The sequence below is a fragment of the Cupressus sempervirens genome, chromosome 7 (assembly GCF_028749045.1).
Source record: "Cupressus sempervirens isolate cs-2001-9-10 chromosome 7, ASM2874904v1, whole genome shotgun sequence".
Lineage (NCBI taxonomy): Eukaryota > Viridiplantae > Streptophyta > Pinopsida > Cupressales > Cupressaceae > Cupressus > Cupressus sempervirens.
Genome location: NC_143124.1, coordinates 897,197,473 through 897,215,715, shown reverse-complemented (window position 1 = coordinate 897,215,715; position 18,243 = coordinate 897,197,473).

The window sequence follows — 18,243 nt, the reverse complement described above, 5'->3', positions numbered from 1 at the left end:
TACACTTCTAGATAAACATGGTTGAATGCTTAAGACACTAAAAGATGTCTCCACTCTTTTCAATTCTCTAGACTATCTCAAACTTGATTTTGGTTCTTCCAATATTCCAAGAAAAGTCTCTCTAGTAAACTTCTTAGTACAGGGTATCAAAAGCTCAATCATCTATGCTACTTGTTTGAATGGTGGAGTCAAAGTTTCCAAAATATTCCACATAATTTCATCTTCTTCTTTAGATCCTTCACCAGAGTTAATTCCTACAATAATATTAGATATCCTACCAATATAGCTTCTTACATATTCATCTTCCATCATTTTAGCATCTTGAAATAAACATATCCAATTATATAATCTCATTATTTTAGTGTTCTCAACCCCCTTCAAAAGTAGATTTTAAATCTTTCCAAATCTTATAAGATGTTTCAAGTGGTTTTACTTGACTATACTCATTTCCAAGAAGAGTTGTTCATAAGGCTTCTTTGGCTCTCATATTGCACATAAAAAAATCTATTTCGACTTGGCTACATTCTTCAAGCTTCTCTTCTTTCACAATATCTTCATCACTCTTTATCAAAAGACAATATCCTAGACCCATGCATAGAAAATGAGTCCTCATCTTTTCCTTTGAGCTATCATATTTAACTATGGGAAGCATGAATGCTGATGCTATTCCAATGGGGGAGTATTGTAGATACATGATTAGATCATTATCATGATGATATGTTATGTTCATGACTATGTTTTTCATTGATGTCGGCAAAAAAAGTTTTATGTGGTATCTAATAGAAGAATAGAAGTAAAGATCAAGTTGGTACAGACATGTTGTTGAGTAATTTCAATACTGGCATTAAATAGAGATTATAGTATGTGCTTAGTATACATAGATAACCTTAGAAGCATATGATATTAAGTCTAGAAGAAGTTATGCAAGTTTCAGTGAAGACTGTTCTAAGATAGAGTTTACAAAGGCATGTTCTAGTAAACTTATTGTATCTCTGAGTAGAGTTTTTATTCTAAGAAGTTAAAGTTAAATATGTAAAGAAGACATCTTGGAGATGATGTGGCTAAGCTCTTTCATTATAATTTTACATGTATGGAAAATTATTCAAGTTGAAAGGTGAAATATTATTGTTGTTGCTAAGTTTAACATGTTCTTAATGTGGTCCTATAATAATTAATTGAGAAGGTGTAGCAACTAACTTAGGGAATTATTTTTATATGGATTTGGTATAAAGAAAGGACATTTTCATTTATCATGTATGGAGTAATGTTAATGATTGTAAGAAACACAAAGATCAGAATGTGAAGATAAGTAGAGCAGAGTGAATGTGAAGGAAACTTCATTGCCGAGGATTTATTGTCTGATCCAAAGTTTGATACTTGGATCCAAGGTTTGTGACCTAGCCTACAAGGTCTGGCAATGATTGGTCTAGTTGATAGGAAAGAGGAAAAAAGTTTAAGTGCATTACATAAAATTATTCTAGAAGGAATAATTAAGAGATCAGTTGGACAATGAATTCAATGGTCTTGCCCCATAAGCTATTTAGATAGTGGGTCCTTCTATCTTCAACAACTCCTAAAAGGGATGGCACAACTCCTAACAAGGTTGGAATCTTCTAACAAGGATTAAAAGTCTCCTATAAAGGACTCATAAATACTAAATATTGTAATAGACTCCTAATAGGGTCCATCCTATAACAAGGAATATTTATATTAGTACATCATCTTATGGGCATCATTCCCACTAGGGTTTTTCCTCTGATCAAGGGTTTCCCTAGTTAACATATCTGGTGTAATTGTCTATGTGCATCTTGTTATGGTTGTTATTTACTTTGGTTGAAAGGATAAGATTATTTAAGGTTGATAAATGCTTCAATTATTGGATAATTGATTCAACCCCCCCCTCTCAGTTATCTTGGTGGACTATTATTTCTAAAAATTAGTATTAGAGCCTCAAGTCCTTGAAGATAAAGTTTAACAACTTTGAGATCAATGGAAAACATGTTCAAGAAAGATAGTTTGAAGTTTGATGGGAAAAATTATGATAGTTGGAAGGAAAAATGAAGATATATCTATTTTGTATGGGTCTCGGATATTGGATCTTGAAAAAATCATCAAAGTCAATCATTATTGAAAATGATTTTGAAACTTGTAATAAGGAAGAGAGAGATCTTTCCATGTGCAACATGAGATCTTGAGAAGCACTATTGTTTACACTTCTTGAAATTGAATATAACCAGGTAAAATCACTTCATACTTCTCATTTGATTTAGAAAGATTTGGAAAATAGCTTTGAAGATGATGAATGTTCTAAGAAATTAAGGCTACAAAGTTGGATTTGTGAATTTCAAGATGTTAAAATGACGAAAGATGAATCTATAGGAAAAATATTAGAAATTACTAAAGGCATTAGATCTCAAGGAGGAACCAAAGAAGATGATGATGTAATAGAGAAGATATTGAAGAGCTTAACACCACTATTTAAGTCAGTAGTTCAAATGATACAATTGTTGATATATTGTACTAGAGATTTCACAAAGGAGACACTGCTTGGGAGACTTTAAGTAGTTGAGAATGAGCTTAGAAAATTTGGAGAATTAACTAGAAAAGAAACAAATTTCAATGCATTGATTATTCGACCTCATTTATTAAGTAGCACAAGTGCTAGAAGAAAATTTTCTAGCAGTAGCAGATCAGATGACGATAAAAAGATTGAAGGAGTAGCCCTTCTAGTTAGAAGAGAAAAAGATGGTAAGAAAAACTTTAAATGTTGGACTTACAATGAATTTTCTCATTATGCATCTAAGTGTCCTAAAAGAGAGAAAAAGTATAAAGAAAATTTCAAACCTAGAAGAGATAGAGAGTGTCTGTATGCAAATGAAGAAGATGATTCTAATGAGAAAGTAGTATGTGCTAGATGATGAAATAAGATTTTTAGTAATTAAAGAAGGAAGTCTAGAGAAAATAGCTTTGGTATCATAGGTTGTAAACAAATCTGATTGGATAATTGATAGTGGTTGTTCACATCATATGACTGGTGATATGAACAAGTTTATTGACTTCAAAAGTTAGGATGGATACATTTTTAGAGTTGGAAATAATGTAGCATGCCATGTTAAAGGTATTGGATCTATAACTCTTGATGGTAAAACTAACATCGAGGATGTGTATTTTGTTGATTGTCTAATGCACAATTTTTTGAATGTTGGACAACTAGTGGATAAAGGTTATCAATTCTAGTTCATAGAGAAGATATGCATGATTGGAGACAAAGATGGAAAGGTAATTGAAATAGGAACTAGATCTAAAGGTAATCTATTTTAGTTGAATCCTAATAAAATGACATGTTTGGTTGCAAAGCTAGATGACAATTGGTTATGGCATAAGATATTTTATCATATAAAATTTGACAACAATGTGAACACTAGTAGTATGTTTGTAGTTAGAGATTTGCCTAAGATTATAAAGCTTACTAACACAATTTGCAAGGAGTGTATTTTGGCAAAGCATAACAAAACTTCTTTTCCCAACAAGAAGTTTACTACTATAGCAAAATGAGAGATTGTACATATAAATATTAGTGGTCCTATGAAGATTAAAAGATTCTATGGTGAAAGGTACTTCATGATTTTAGTTGATGCCTTTTATAGAGTGACATGGGTTGCATTTCTTGAAGAAAAATATGAGGCATTTGAAAAGTTCAAGATATTCAAGGATAGAGTTGAGAATGAATTAGGTATGAAGATTAAATTTTTTAAATCAAATAAAGGAGGAGAATTCACTTCAAATGAGTTTAACATATTTTGTGAAGCTAATAGAATCAAAAGATTGTTATTAGCTCTAAGAATCCCTGAACATAATGGTATAGTAGAGAGAAGAAACAAGTCAGTAATAGAAGCAACAAGAGCTATGTTAGCTAAGAATGATGTATCGAAGATGTTTTGGAGAGAAGCTATGAATATAGTAGTCTACATGATGAATAGAGTGGAAGTTAGGAAAGACACAAACAAGACCTCTTATGAATTGTGCTTTTGTCACTCACCTATAGTTAAGTATTTTAGAATTTTTGGTAGTAAGTGTTATATCAAAAGAGATGATTATATTGGCAAGTTTGATTCTAGAAGTGATGAAGGTATGTTTCTTGGTTATTAATTGAAAATCAAGCCTTATGGATGTTATAATCAAAGAACTAAGATTGTTATGGAAAGGGAAAATATAAGAGTTGATGAGAAATTCAAGATACAAGAAAGAGTAGTTGATTACAATTTAGATGTTGATGTTGTTACTAAATCAAGGAATGATGAAGTGTTCTTTGAGATTAACAATGATTTGTAGAATAAAGGAGAGCTAAGGTAGGAAAAAATCTCAAAACCTTTAATGAACCTAAGAGTTGAGATAACAACTCCAACTTTGGGTAAGAATATGATAAAGAATCATAGACCAAAGTAGATCATTAGAAGCAGAGATAAAGATATGATGAAAAGAAGAAGAATCAATGAAATACGTTTGATATATCAAGTTAAACCTAAGAATGTAGATAAAGCATGTAAAGATGACTATTGGAAGCAAGCTATGAACAAAAAATTGCATCAAATAGTAAAGAATGAGACATGGCAATTGGTCCCCAGACCCATAGAAAAGAATGTGATGGGAACAAAATGGGTACTTGGGAAAAAGATGAATTAACAAGGAGAAGTTGTATGAAACAAGGAAAGGTTGGTATGTAAAGGTTACTCACAGTAAGAAGGAATAGACTATGATGAAACCTATTCTCCTATGGAAAGACTAGAAGCGGTAAGGTTATTCTTAGCATATACATCATATAAGAAATTCAAAGTATATTAGATGGATGTCAAGTAAACATATTTTAATGGAGAACTTGAAGAAGAGGTATACATAGAACTATTGGAAGCTTTACAATATTGTTGGAAGATTGGAGAGATTGGTTCGATGATAATATGTTACATTCATGATTGAGTTTGTCATTGATGTCAATATAGCATGTTTGATGTATCTTGTGGTATCTGATAGAAGAACTATGGAAACATTAAGTTGGTATGAATGGCTAGTTGAGCATGATAATCACCTAAGGTTATGGGAGATACTTTGGAGTATCTAGTATATGCAATCAACATTAAAATTAGAAAGGATATGTCAAGAAGAAGTTATGTAATTTTTGGTGATGTATGTTCTGAGATAGAGTTTAAAGAGGCATGTTCTGGTAAAAAATTTATATCTCTTAGTAAAGTTGATATCTTGAGGATCAAACTTGAGGACATAGAGAAGACATGTTGAGGATGATGTGGCTAAGCTTTCTTGTCATAATATTGCATATATGAAAAGTTATTCAAGTTGCAAAGTGAAAGATTAAGGTTATCGCTAAGTGTAACATGTTCTTAGTGAGGTCCTATAATAATTATTTGAGGAGTAATAGCCTGTTAAGATAAACCACAGACATAAAAAAAAAAACTACATGCAAATATAACCAATAATAGAAAAAATAATAGAACACACAGAAATGAACACAAGGTACCAAGATTTAATGTGGTTCACCCAATCCCTAGGCTACGTCCACCAAACAGCAAGTCCAATCTTATTACAATCTAGTGATTACAACTTGATTACAATCCGTAATCCCTTACAGCTCAATACCGCCGCAAGAACAAATTTTGCATCACAACATAATGAAAAAATACCCAACCCTAAGCCCTTTTATACAAGTATTAAATCGCTTTAGGGTTATAACATGTCGGCCATATGTCGGCCATAATATGTTAGCTACCATGTTGGCCACTTTCCTAATTAGTCACCACAATCTAACAGTCTCCCACTTGGGGATTGATCAGGCTCCACACTAAACAACAATCTCCCACTTGGAGACTGATCCTGTAGTAATACAACTACCACATGGGGCTCCCACTGGATCAAACCACCATGGACTCTGCTGTTCTTTTATTCACGTTTAGTCTAAAAGACCAACTGAAGCTGAAGATGAGTTCAACTTCTCCCTTGTTACAACCTTTGTCAACATATCTGTTGGATTTTCATTGATATGTATCTTTTCTAGCTTTAACTGTCCATCCTCCAAAACTGACCGAATGAAATGGTACCGCAACTGTATGTGTTTGGTCTTAGAATGTAGAGCTGAATTCTTAGCAAGATGAATGGCACTTTGACTATCTGTAAACAAATAATTATCCTTCTGAGGATGTCCCAATTCTTCCAAGAAGAACTGAAGCCATATCATCTCCTTGGCTGCCTCTATAGCAGCAACATACTCTACCTCTGTAGTGGAGAGAGCATTAATCTTCTGTAACCTAGAAACCCAACTCACGGCTGTGCCACCAACAGTAAAGACATAACCTATAGTACTCCACCTGGTATCAATATCACCAGCCAAATTTGAGTTAACATGGCCCTGTAAGTCAGTAGTAGAGCCCCCAAAGTGTAAACACTTATTGGATGTTCCTCTCAAATATCTGAGAATCCACTTGACAACATTCCAATGCTCAAATCCTGGATGACTCATATACCTGCTAATGACTCCCACTACATGTGCAATATTTGGCCTAGTGCATACCATAGTGTACATCAAACTTCCTACAGTTGAAGCATAGGGTACCTTGGACATCTTATCCTCCTCTTCCTGTGTCTTGGGACACATCTCCTTAGTCAATGTCAAATGACCAGGTAAAGGTGTGCTGATAGATTTAGCATTCGCCATAGATAAACGTTGCAACACCTTCTCAACATAATCATCTTGAGATAGTGTCAATGTTCTGTTCTTCCTATCTTTGCAAATCTTCATACCAAGGATTTGTTTTACTGCCCCCAAATCCTTCATAGCAAATGCATGTGCTAATTGGCATTTCAACCCCTTAATATGATCCATGTTAGACCCAACTACAAGCATATCATCAACATATAAACATAAAATAATGTAGCTATCATCATCCAACCTCTTAAAATAAACACAGTAATCTGAATGACACCTATTATATCCATGCTCATGCATAAAACTGTCAAATTTCAGATACCATTGCCGAGGTGCTTGCTTCAAGCCATATAAACTTTTCTTCAATTTGCACACTAAGTTCTCCTTACCTTTGACCTCAAAACCCTGTGGCTGAGCCATATATATTTCTTCATCCAAATCACCATGAAGAAAGGCTGTTTTAACATCCATCTACTCTAAATGTAAATCTTCAGTAGCCACAAGACTTAAAACAGTACGAATAGAAGTCATTTTAACAACAGGAGAAAATATCTCATCAAAATCAATTCCCTTTTTCTGTGCAAATCCTTTTACAACTAACCTGGCCTTAAATCTTTTCTTACCTCCTTCCTCTTCTTTCAACCTGTAAACCCATTTATTCTGTAAAGCCTTTTTACCTGCAGGCAACTTGCACAAATCCCATGTCTTATTTTTCAGCAAAGATTCCATTTCATCTTTCATTGCAGACTCCCACTGAATCTTAGTATCCACCTACATAGCTTCATCATAACTTTTAGGATCACTAGCATTAGTAAGTAAAATAGAATACAAAGAGGGAGAAAACCTTTGTGGAGGTCTAATTTGCCTTGTTGACCATCTAATATTTACTGGTGTATGTGGTATTTGTTGTTGCAGTTGTTGCACATCATGAGGAATGGCTGGAACATCAGCTTTTGGAGTATCATCCAGCACTACATAATCATCTTCTTTCTTCTCATGTTGCTGCAATAGATCCTTGTACAACACTTTCTCATTGAATATGACATCCCGACTTCTAACAATTTTAAGATTTTCAAAATCCCAAAGCCTATAACCAAATTCATTAATTCCATATCCAACAAAGACACATTTCTTTGATTTAGCTTCTAGCTTGGTTCTATTTTCAGAATCTATATGAGCAAAAGCTTCACAACCAAAGGTCTTGAGAGAAGAATAACTCGCCTTCTTACCAGTCCATGCTTCCTCTAGAATACCATAGCCCAAAGGAGTAGAGGGACCTCTATTAATCAAATATATTGTAGTATTGACATCCTTTGCCCACATGTGTAAGGGAAACCCAACATGCAACCTCATGCTCCTTGTGCGCTCCATTATAGTCTTGTTCATGCGTTCAGCCACTCCATTTTCCTGTGGAGTCCTTGGAACAGTTTTTTGTCTACAAATACCATTAGTGGAGCAATAATATTCAAATTCATGACTACAATACTCACCACCATTATCAGATCTGAGACATTTTAATTTCTTACCAGTCTCATTTTCAACCAAGCATTTCCATTTCTTAAAAGTTTGAAATACATCAGATTTTTGTGTAAGGAAATAAACCCATACTTTTCTAGTTGCATCATCAATAAATGTAACATAATAATGAGAGCCACCAAGGGAAGATACCTGGGCTGTTCCCCATACATCTGTATACACAAGCTCTAATTTCTCCTTTTTGTTTTCCTTCCCTATCTTTACAAAACTCACTCTCTTTTATTTTCCATACACACAACTTTCACAGAAATCCATATTCACACATTTTAGACCTAGTAAAACTTTCCTTGAATGAAGTACTTTCATACCTTTCTCACTCATGTGCCCAAGTCTATTGTGCCACAGCACTATATCAGAATCTACAATAGCTATTTGTTCTCTCTGCTCAACTACAGTAATTGTTCCTGAATGTTCATTTTTCTCTGAAACAATCAAAGTAGAAGGAACAATATGACCTGTACAAAGATATAAGGTTCCTACTTTCACACCTTTTGCTACTATAAGGGAACCTTTTGAAACCTTCCAATTTTTATCATTAAAAGTAACTACACAACCCTCATCACTGAGTTACCCTGCTGAAATTAAATTCCTACTCAGCTTTGGAACATGTCTTACCTCATGTAGTAGCCAATGATTCCCATTCTGTAACTTAATCTTAATTTTTCCCTTTCCAACAATTTGACAGGGTTCATTATCCCCCAAATAAACAAGCCCAAAATCCCCTTGGACATAATCAATGAAATAACCTCTATGAGGTGTAGCATGAAATGAAGCACCAGAATCTAAAACCCATGAATCATCAACACTCTCTAAAGACAGAAGCAAATCATCCTCTTTGAATTTGTTACTTACCACATTTGCCTCCTTGTCTCCATCTGATTTATCTCCTTCATTTTTCTTTCGATTCTAGCAATCTTTCTTTTTGTGCCTTGGTTTTCCACAGTACCAGCAATCATTTGGTCCTCTCAATTGAGACCTCCTCCCCTTTGACTTTCCTCTTGATTTCCCATGATTTCCAGAGTTATTTCCTCTTTCAGTTGTTCTGCCCCTGCTTTGTGCATTTAAAGCACTTCCTGATGTAGATCCACCTGAGGATTTTCTACGAGTTTCTTCACTTAAAATAACACCGTTCACATCATCATATTTTAGGGTACTAGATCCAGGAATAGAATTACTCACCGCCATTACCAAGCCATTCCAGCTTTCAGGTAAAGAACACAAAATCAAGAGAGCCCTAATTTCTTTATCAAAATTGATACCCATAGAAGATAATTGACTAGTAATAGTATTAAACTTATTTAAATGATCTACAACAGATCCACCTTTTGCCAGTTTCATATTAAATAAATGCTTCATGAGAAATACCTTGTTTGAAGCGGAGGGCTTTTCATACAGTGTCGCTAGGGTTATCATCAAATCTTCTGTCATCTTTGCTTTTGTAATATTAAATGCCACCAATGGTGCCAAGCATAACCAAATGCTTCTGAGTGCCTTTCTATCCAAAAGATCTCATTCAGCCTCTGACATAGTTCCCTAATTCTTGGCTTTTCCTTCCAACGACTTCCATAAATCCTTCTGATATAGATAGTCTTCCATTTGCATCTTCCATAACTAGAAGTTCTACCCATTAAACCTGTCAACCCTCAAATTACCCTCATCTTCCATCGCTCCCACTCAACCGTGAGACTCCCACTTAACCATGAGACTTTCCTACAGAGGATAACTGAAAGACAACCTCGCTCTGATACCACTTGTTAGGATAAACCACAAACAGAAATAAAAAAAACTACATGCAAATATAACCAATAATATAAAAAATAATAGAACACATAGAAATGAACACAAGGCACCAAGATTTAACATGGTTCACCCAATCCCTAGGCTACGTCCACCAAATAGCAAGTCTGATCTTATTACAATCCAGTGATTACAACTTGATTACAATATGTAATCCCTTACAGCTCAATATCGTCGCAAGAACCAATTTCGCATCACAACATAATGAAAAAATACCCAACCCTAAGCCCTTTTATACAAGTATTAAACCACTTTAGGGTTATAACATGTCTGCCATATGTCGGACATAATATGTCGGCTACCATGTCGGCCACTTTCCTGATCAGTCACCACAATCTAACATAGCCAACTTAGGGAATTGTTTTATGGACTTGATAAAAAGGAAGGACATATTTCTTTATCATGATATGGAATGTTATATATGAATACAAATTATGAATGTTTGAAAACCAACAGAGAGTTGTTGGATACAATTTTTCAATTGAGTGTTTTCCTTGATGTTATACAAATGTCATATTAGTCATTAGACAGAGTCTATAGAGCTTAGTTGGTCAGTAAGGCAAAAGACAAAGTCTACTAAGCTCAGAAGATTAGCAAAGAAGGTTTACATGTCTACCAAGTGTTCTCAGGCTTTACCTTGTGTAGAAAATTCTTACCAAGCTTTTAAGGTTAGCAAAGGAAATTTAGTTGTTACCAAGTTAACTTAGTCATCAAAGGAAAATAATGCAGGAAACAGTTCTTACCAATCTGTCATGGACAGTGAAGGAAATTTAGTTCTTATCGAGTTAACTCAATAGCCAAATGATTTTGTAGATTTTGCAATGCTAACCAAGTTAAGATGGTTAACCCAAAAAATTGTTTCTAGAAGTAGTGCTTACCAAGTAGGGTTGGCCAATGTTGGATTTCATTATTTTGGGAAATAAAGTTTATTTGTTTAATGTAATATTTGTAGCTGATTGATGTATGGTTTATTGGTAAATGTAAAGTGTGAATGAGCTGACTTGATAATTTGAATGGTATATATAAGAGGTCAAGTTGCAAATTCTAAGTGAGTGGTAGATTTGATGTGATATGAATGTGGACGAGGACTAATTATTGTGAAAGTGAATTCTGAAGAATGATCAGAGATCATTGAGGAGCAGCAAAGCTATATTTGATCGAGAAGGATCTAATGGTGTAGAATAGCGATATGTAATCAAAAAATTTAGTTGCATCTTATTCAGGTTAATTCATTGTTACTTTCTAACCATTGTAGCAATGATTTCAAATATCTTAACAAAGTTGATTTAATAGTCATTTTGTAAATCCTCTAACAAGGTGATAATTCAGTTGAATTGTTCTAAAGACCTCAAGCAAGACCACTCCTAATAGGGTGATTAAATCATCTAATAGGCTCACACCTAACAGTGTGTATTGTAATCTTTAATAGGGTTGGCTCCTAACAGGGCTCACTTCAAAAGAGTGAAAATTGGTAGCTAGTTACTTGGTGGTTTTTTCCATATTGAGTTTCCATGTTAAATTTGGTGTCTCTTGTGCTCATGTTATTTACTTGTGCATGCATGCTAATAATTATGAATGCTAAAAATTAGTAATAAGTTAATCTACCAAGTTACAAAATTTTTTAATCTACCGAGTTACAACATTTTTGTGATGTGTTTACCAAGTGACAGTAGTAACTAGTTATTTAAGACATCTAAAGGATTAGGATTTATTTTTGTGGTAACTGATTCACCCCCCCCTCTCAATTAATTCACTCATAATTCCAACAATTGGTATTAGAGCTTTTGGTGCTTGTAGAAAATATTTCAAGGATCTAAGCTAAAGATCAGGATGTCTTACAAGAGGGAAATTCCAAGACTTAACAAGGACAACTTCTTAGCATGGCAGGGATTGATGAGACTACATCTAGCTTCTATTGGTGATTTAGGGCTGAAGTACCTTGATGAAAAATATGTAGAACCTGCTGGTACATTATCTATCAATGATATTGCTAAAAGGAAGACTCACAACAACATGATGATAGATATTGCATCTGCTCTAAGTTATGAAGAATTTGATGACATCAAATATTACAAAACTACTTTTGAAATTTAGAACAAACTGAAAGAGATCTATGGAGGTGATGATAATGTAAGAAGAGACAAGGCAAAAAGTTTTGAGAGGACAATTTGATTAGATGAAGATGAGAGGAGATGAAAACATAGCAAAATATGTTGAAAGAGTTAAAGTAAGCATTAGTGTAATCAAAGCATCTGTAGGAGATATCAAGGAAGAGATAGTTATAAGTAAAGTTCTTAGAACTCTACTTCTTATTTATGCAATTAGAGTCTTTGTAATTCAAGAAAGAAGATGTGAAGAAAATCCTAAGATAAATCTAGAGGCCATAGTTGGAAGATTGACTGCATTCGAGCTATACAACTATGATAATTATGTTCCAACTGCCAAGAACATTGAATTAGCATTTGAAGCCTAGATTTCACTCAAGGAGAAAGGCAAGAAGATAAAGGATCCTCAATCAAATAGTGATGATGAATTAGAATAGAGTTTAGATAGTGATCTTGAGGTGGTTGAAGCTCTGCTAGCAAGGAAATATTCAAGAGGCAAAGGGAAATACAAAGGTAAGGTTCCTTTAATCTATTTTTCTTGTGAAAAAAATGGGCATATTGCTGCTAAGTGCCCAAATAAGTAGAACAAGGATGAGAAGAAAGGTCATAAGTGCAATAGAAAGAAAGGCTTCAAATCATTCAAGGATAAAGGTAAGAAAACATGTTTCATGGCTAAAGATTCTAATGATTCTGATGAAGAAGAAGAAGATGAAATTGTTTACATTGCTATAAAAGAAGAGTCTGATAATGATGAAGAAATGACACTCATTTCTCATGTGAGCAAAAATGATACATGGATTATAGATAGTGGTTGTTCTCATCACATGACTAGTGATAAAACTAAGTTTGAACATTTTGAAGACTATGATGGTGGCAGTGTAAGATTTGGTAATAATGAACCTTGTTGCATAAAAGGAAAAGGAAGAATCTCACTGACCAAAGAACTTGTATGTGATAATGCAAATTGGGTAGAGGGACTAAAGCATAATCTATTGAGTGTGGCATAACTACTCAATAATGGATTCAAAGTGGAATTCATGCATTGAAAAGCAAGAGTGTTGGATGGAAAAGGTAAGCTGATTGGATTAGGAACTCAAAAAAAAGGTAACTTGTTTTATCTTGGACTTGGTGAATGTTCATATTTTATTGCTCAAGTTTAAGAAATTTGTTTATGGCATAGGAGGTTATGTCATGTAAACTTTGATAACTTGGTAAAAATAAGCAAATTTAGGAAAATAAGAGGCATTCCTAACATAAAGAAACCTAAGGTTGGTCTATGCAAGAATTGTCAAATTGGTAAGATGGGAAAGACTAGCTTTAAAAGTAGAACTAACAGTTTGAATTTTTTTTAGAAATTGTGCATACTGATTTGTGTGGACCTATTGGCATTGAAAGTTATACTGGTGAAAAGTTCTTCATTCTTTTTGTTGATGATTACTCAAGAATGATGATTGTCATGTACCTAAGAAAGAAATCATAAGCATTTGAAAAATTTAAATGCTATTTGGCTGGAGTAGAAAAAGAAATAGGCAAAAGATTGAAATGTTTAAGGTTAGAAAAAGGAGGTGAATTCATTTCACATGAGTTCAATAACTTTTGCATTGAAAGGGGAATTAAAAGATAGGTTTCAGCACCTAGAACTCCCAAACAGAATGGAATAGCTAAAAGAAGGAATAGATCTATCATGGACTATGCAAGAACCTTAATGATTGAAAAAAAACATTGCTATCAAATACTGAAAGGAAGCTATCAACACTGTAGTTCATACCTTGAACTGAGTACAGCTGAAAAATGACTCATTCAAAACCCCCCATGAGCTATGGTATGGCTACAAACCCAATGTAGGTTACCTAAAAGTATTTGGAAGAAAATGTTACATTTTGAAAGAATTTAAAAAAGGTAAATTTGATGTGAAGTGTGATGAAGGAATATTTTTGGGATTTTCTTGCAAAAGTAAAGCATATAGATGTTTGAATTTGTCTACTCACAAAGTCATAGAAAGTGCACATGTAAAAGTTGATGAGTTTGCAGAAATAATTGAAGAAGAAAGCAAAAGGGAACTTGAAGACTATAAGAGATTTGTTTTCATTGAACCTGATATAGTGCTAGGCACACCAATAAATCAGAAATATTTTACTCTAGAATCTTCTGTAATCGAGTTACAGGAAGTTCAAACTGAGCTAATGCTTACTGAGTTGCAAGGACTTGAGTTGCAAACAGAAGCTACCAAATTAATAGCTACCGAGCCCAAGCAACCAGAACTAGAAGCAAAAGTTGAAGCACAAAAGGATAACAATACAAGTCATTCAAAAGGCAAGGAGCTTGTGCTAGTCAAGTATGTTAGGAAGCATCATGCACCATATTAGATCATTGGAGATAAATCTGAAGGAACAATGACAAGAAGTAAGTTGAAAGGCACTTGTTTACTTGTTGATTTTGAACGTAGAAATGTCAAAGATGCATTAGAAAATGAAAGTTGGATTGAAGCTATGAATGGAGAGATACAATAGATAGAGAAAAATAAAACATGGACTCTTGTACCTAGGCCTAAAGACAAAAATGTGATTGGAACTAAGTGGGTATTCAAAAAAAAGTTAGATGAAGATGGTAAGATTTCAAGGAACAAAGCTAGACTAGTATGCAAAGGATACTCTCAAGAAGAAGGTGTAGACTATGGAGAGGCTTTTTCTTCTATTGCAATATTGGAAGGTGTCAAAACCTTACTTACATATGTTGTATACAAAGGATTCAAAGTTTATCAGATGGATGTTAAGTCAACATTTCTCAATGGCATATTGGATGAAGAGGTTTACATTGAACAACCTGAAAGTTTTGTTGATCCAGACAAGAAGGACATGGTCTGTAAATTGTATAAAGTATTGTATGGTCTAAAACAAGCCCCTAAAGCATGGTATGAAAGATTGCATAACTATCTTATTCAGAATGGTTTTCAAAAAACTAATGATAATAGTAGCTTGTACATAAAGGAAGGACCAGATAATAAAATTATTTTGGTAGAAATATTTTTAGATGATACTTTTTTCATAGGAAATGATTATCTTTGCAAAGAATTTTCAAAACAAATGAACATAGAATTTGAAATGTCAATGTTTGGAGAGATCAAATTCTTTGTTGGTGTTCAATTTCATCAGAGTAAGAATGGCATCTACATCACTCAATCTAAATGCATGAAGGAGATACTGAAAAAATTTGGTATGGAAGATTAAAAACTAATTGGGACTCCTATGTGTACTAGATTGAAACTTACCAAGAATGATGAATCAAAGGAAGTGGATCAAAAATTGTATAGATCTATGATTAGAAAGTTGCAGTATGTAGTACATACAAGACTAGAAATCACCCTTGTAGTAAGAATTGTAGCAAGATTCTTAGCGAAACCAAAAGAAAATCACATGATGGCAATCAAAAGAATCATGAGATATTTGAAATGAACTAAAGATTATAGATTGTGGTATAAACTTGGAGGAAATCTAGATTTAAAAGTATTCATTGATATAGATTGGGCAAGGAACATTGATGACAAAAAGAGTACAAGTGGAGGAGCTTTCTTTCTTGGAAAGAGGTTGGTTTTTTGGACAAGTAAAAAGTAGAATTGTACATCCCAATCGATAGTAGAGGCTAAATATGTTGTAGCAGTAGTAAATTGTTCAAACATTGTTTGATTCAAACAATTATTGGAAGGTATGAAGCAAGAAATCAAAGAACCTATTGTTATATTTTGTGAAAATACAAATGAAATTAACATATCCAAGAATCCAATGATGCACTAAAAACTAAAGCATATTTCTATAAAGTATCACTTTGTTAGAGAATTGGTGCAAGATAAGGAAATCAGATTGGAATATGTCCATACAAAAGAACAAATTGCTAACATATTCACAAATTCTTTACCTAAGGATGCATTCTTGTATCTAAGAGGTAAGTTAGGGTTCATTCCCCTATCTGAAGCTCACTAAAATACAATTTTAGTGATGCATCAATAGAAATAGAATTGAAGATCTATCAATTGATGCAACAAAGTAATGAAGATATTGCATATGAAATAGTACATAAGGTATATTGCTATTCATTTGGTTTATATTGTCTTTGGCATGTGTTGTCAAAGACGAAGAGATTACTATCATATCTTTATGAAGTTTGCAAGAAAAAGAGAGTTTATGTAAGAGGAATAGATTATTATGAAAGAGGGAGATTTTTGGATTACTATATTTGAGGAGTTTTGTATAAGAGGGAGAAATATTCTATCAGAAAAGACTTGTTTTCAAATTTTATTCTGCTATGACATGTTGTGTTGCCATCAATGCCAAAGAGGGAGATTGTTGGACACAATTGTTCAATTGAGTGTTGTCCTTGATGTTACAAAAATGTCGTATCAGTCATCAAACAGAGTCTACCAAGCTCAGTTGGTCAACAAGGCAAAATATAGAGTCTACCAAGCTTAGAAGATTAGCAAAGAAGGTTAACAATGTCTACAGAGCGTTCTTAGGCTTTACCTTGTGTAGACAGTTGTTACCGAGATTTCAAGGTTAGTAAAGGAAATTTAGTTGTTACCAAGCTAACTCAGTCATCAAAGGAAAATAGTGTAGGAAACAATTTTTATTGAGCTCTCATGGATAGTGAAGGAAATTTATTTCTTACTAAGTTAACTCGGCAACCAAAGGATTTTGCAAATTTTGCAATGTTAATCGAGTTAAGATGGTTAACTAAGAAATTTTTTTTTGGAAGTAGTGCTTACTAAGAAGAGTCGGCCAATGTTGGATTTCATTGTTTTGGAAAATAAAGTTTATTTGTTTAATGTAATATTTGTAACCAACTGATGTATGGTTTATTGGTAAATGTAAAGTGTGAATGAGCCAACTTGATAATCTGAATGGTATATATAAGAGGTCAAGTTACAAATTCTAAATGAGTGGTAGATTTAATGTGATATGAATCTAGAGGAGGACTGATTATTGTGAAAGTGAATTTTGAAGAATGATCAAAGATCATTGAGGAGCAGCAAAGCTATATTTGATCGAGGAGGATCTAATGGTGCAGAATAGAGATCTGTAATCAACAAATCCAATTGCATCTTATTCAAGTAAATTCATTGTTACTTTCTAACCATTGTAGTAGTGATTTCAAATCTCTTAATAGAGTTGGTTTAATAGCCATTTTGTAAATCCTCTAACAAGGTGATAGTTCAGTTGAATTGTTCTAAATACCTCTAGCAAGACCACTCCTAACAAGGTGATTAAATCCTCTAATAGGGTCACACCTAACAGTGTGTATTGTAACCTTTAATAGGGTTGAATCCTAACAAGGCTCACTTTAGAAGAGTGAAAATTGGTAGCTAGTTACTTGGTGGTTTTTCCCATATTGGATTTCCACATTAAATCTAGTGTCTCTTGTGCTCATGTTATTTACTTTTGCATGCATGATAATAATTATGAATGCTAAAAATCAGTAACAAGTTAATCTACTGAGTTACAATATTTTTGTGATGTGTTTACTGAGTGACAATAGTAACTAGTTATTTAAGACATATAAGGGATCAGGATTTATTTTTGTGGTAATTGATTCACCCCCCCTCTCAGTTACTTCACTCATAATTCCAACAAGAGTGTGAAATGAAAAGTTGAGTAGAGTAGTGTGGAAGTGAAGGAAACTTCATTGTCGAGATTTTATTGAGTGATCTGAGGCTTGGTATTTGCATCCAAGGTTTGTGACCTAGTCTACAAGGTCTAACAGTGATTGGTCTAGTTGATAGGATAGAGGAAAGCATAGAGGAAAGAAGAAGATAACAATAAATTACTTGTTTAAGCATTGAGCTCTTCTTGTAGTTGAAATTGCATATTTGGGCAGTGGGCTCTTCTTGCATACATTATACCACAACTCCTAATAGGGTTGGCACATATCCTAATATGGTTGGAATCTCCTAATAGGGATTGAAAGCCTCCTAATAGGGACTCATTGTACTAAATGTTGTAATAGACTCCTAACAGGGTCTATCCTCTAACAAGAAATATTTATATTAGTACATCATCTTGTGGGCATCATTCCCACTAGAGTTTTCCCTCTGATCAAGGGTTT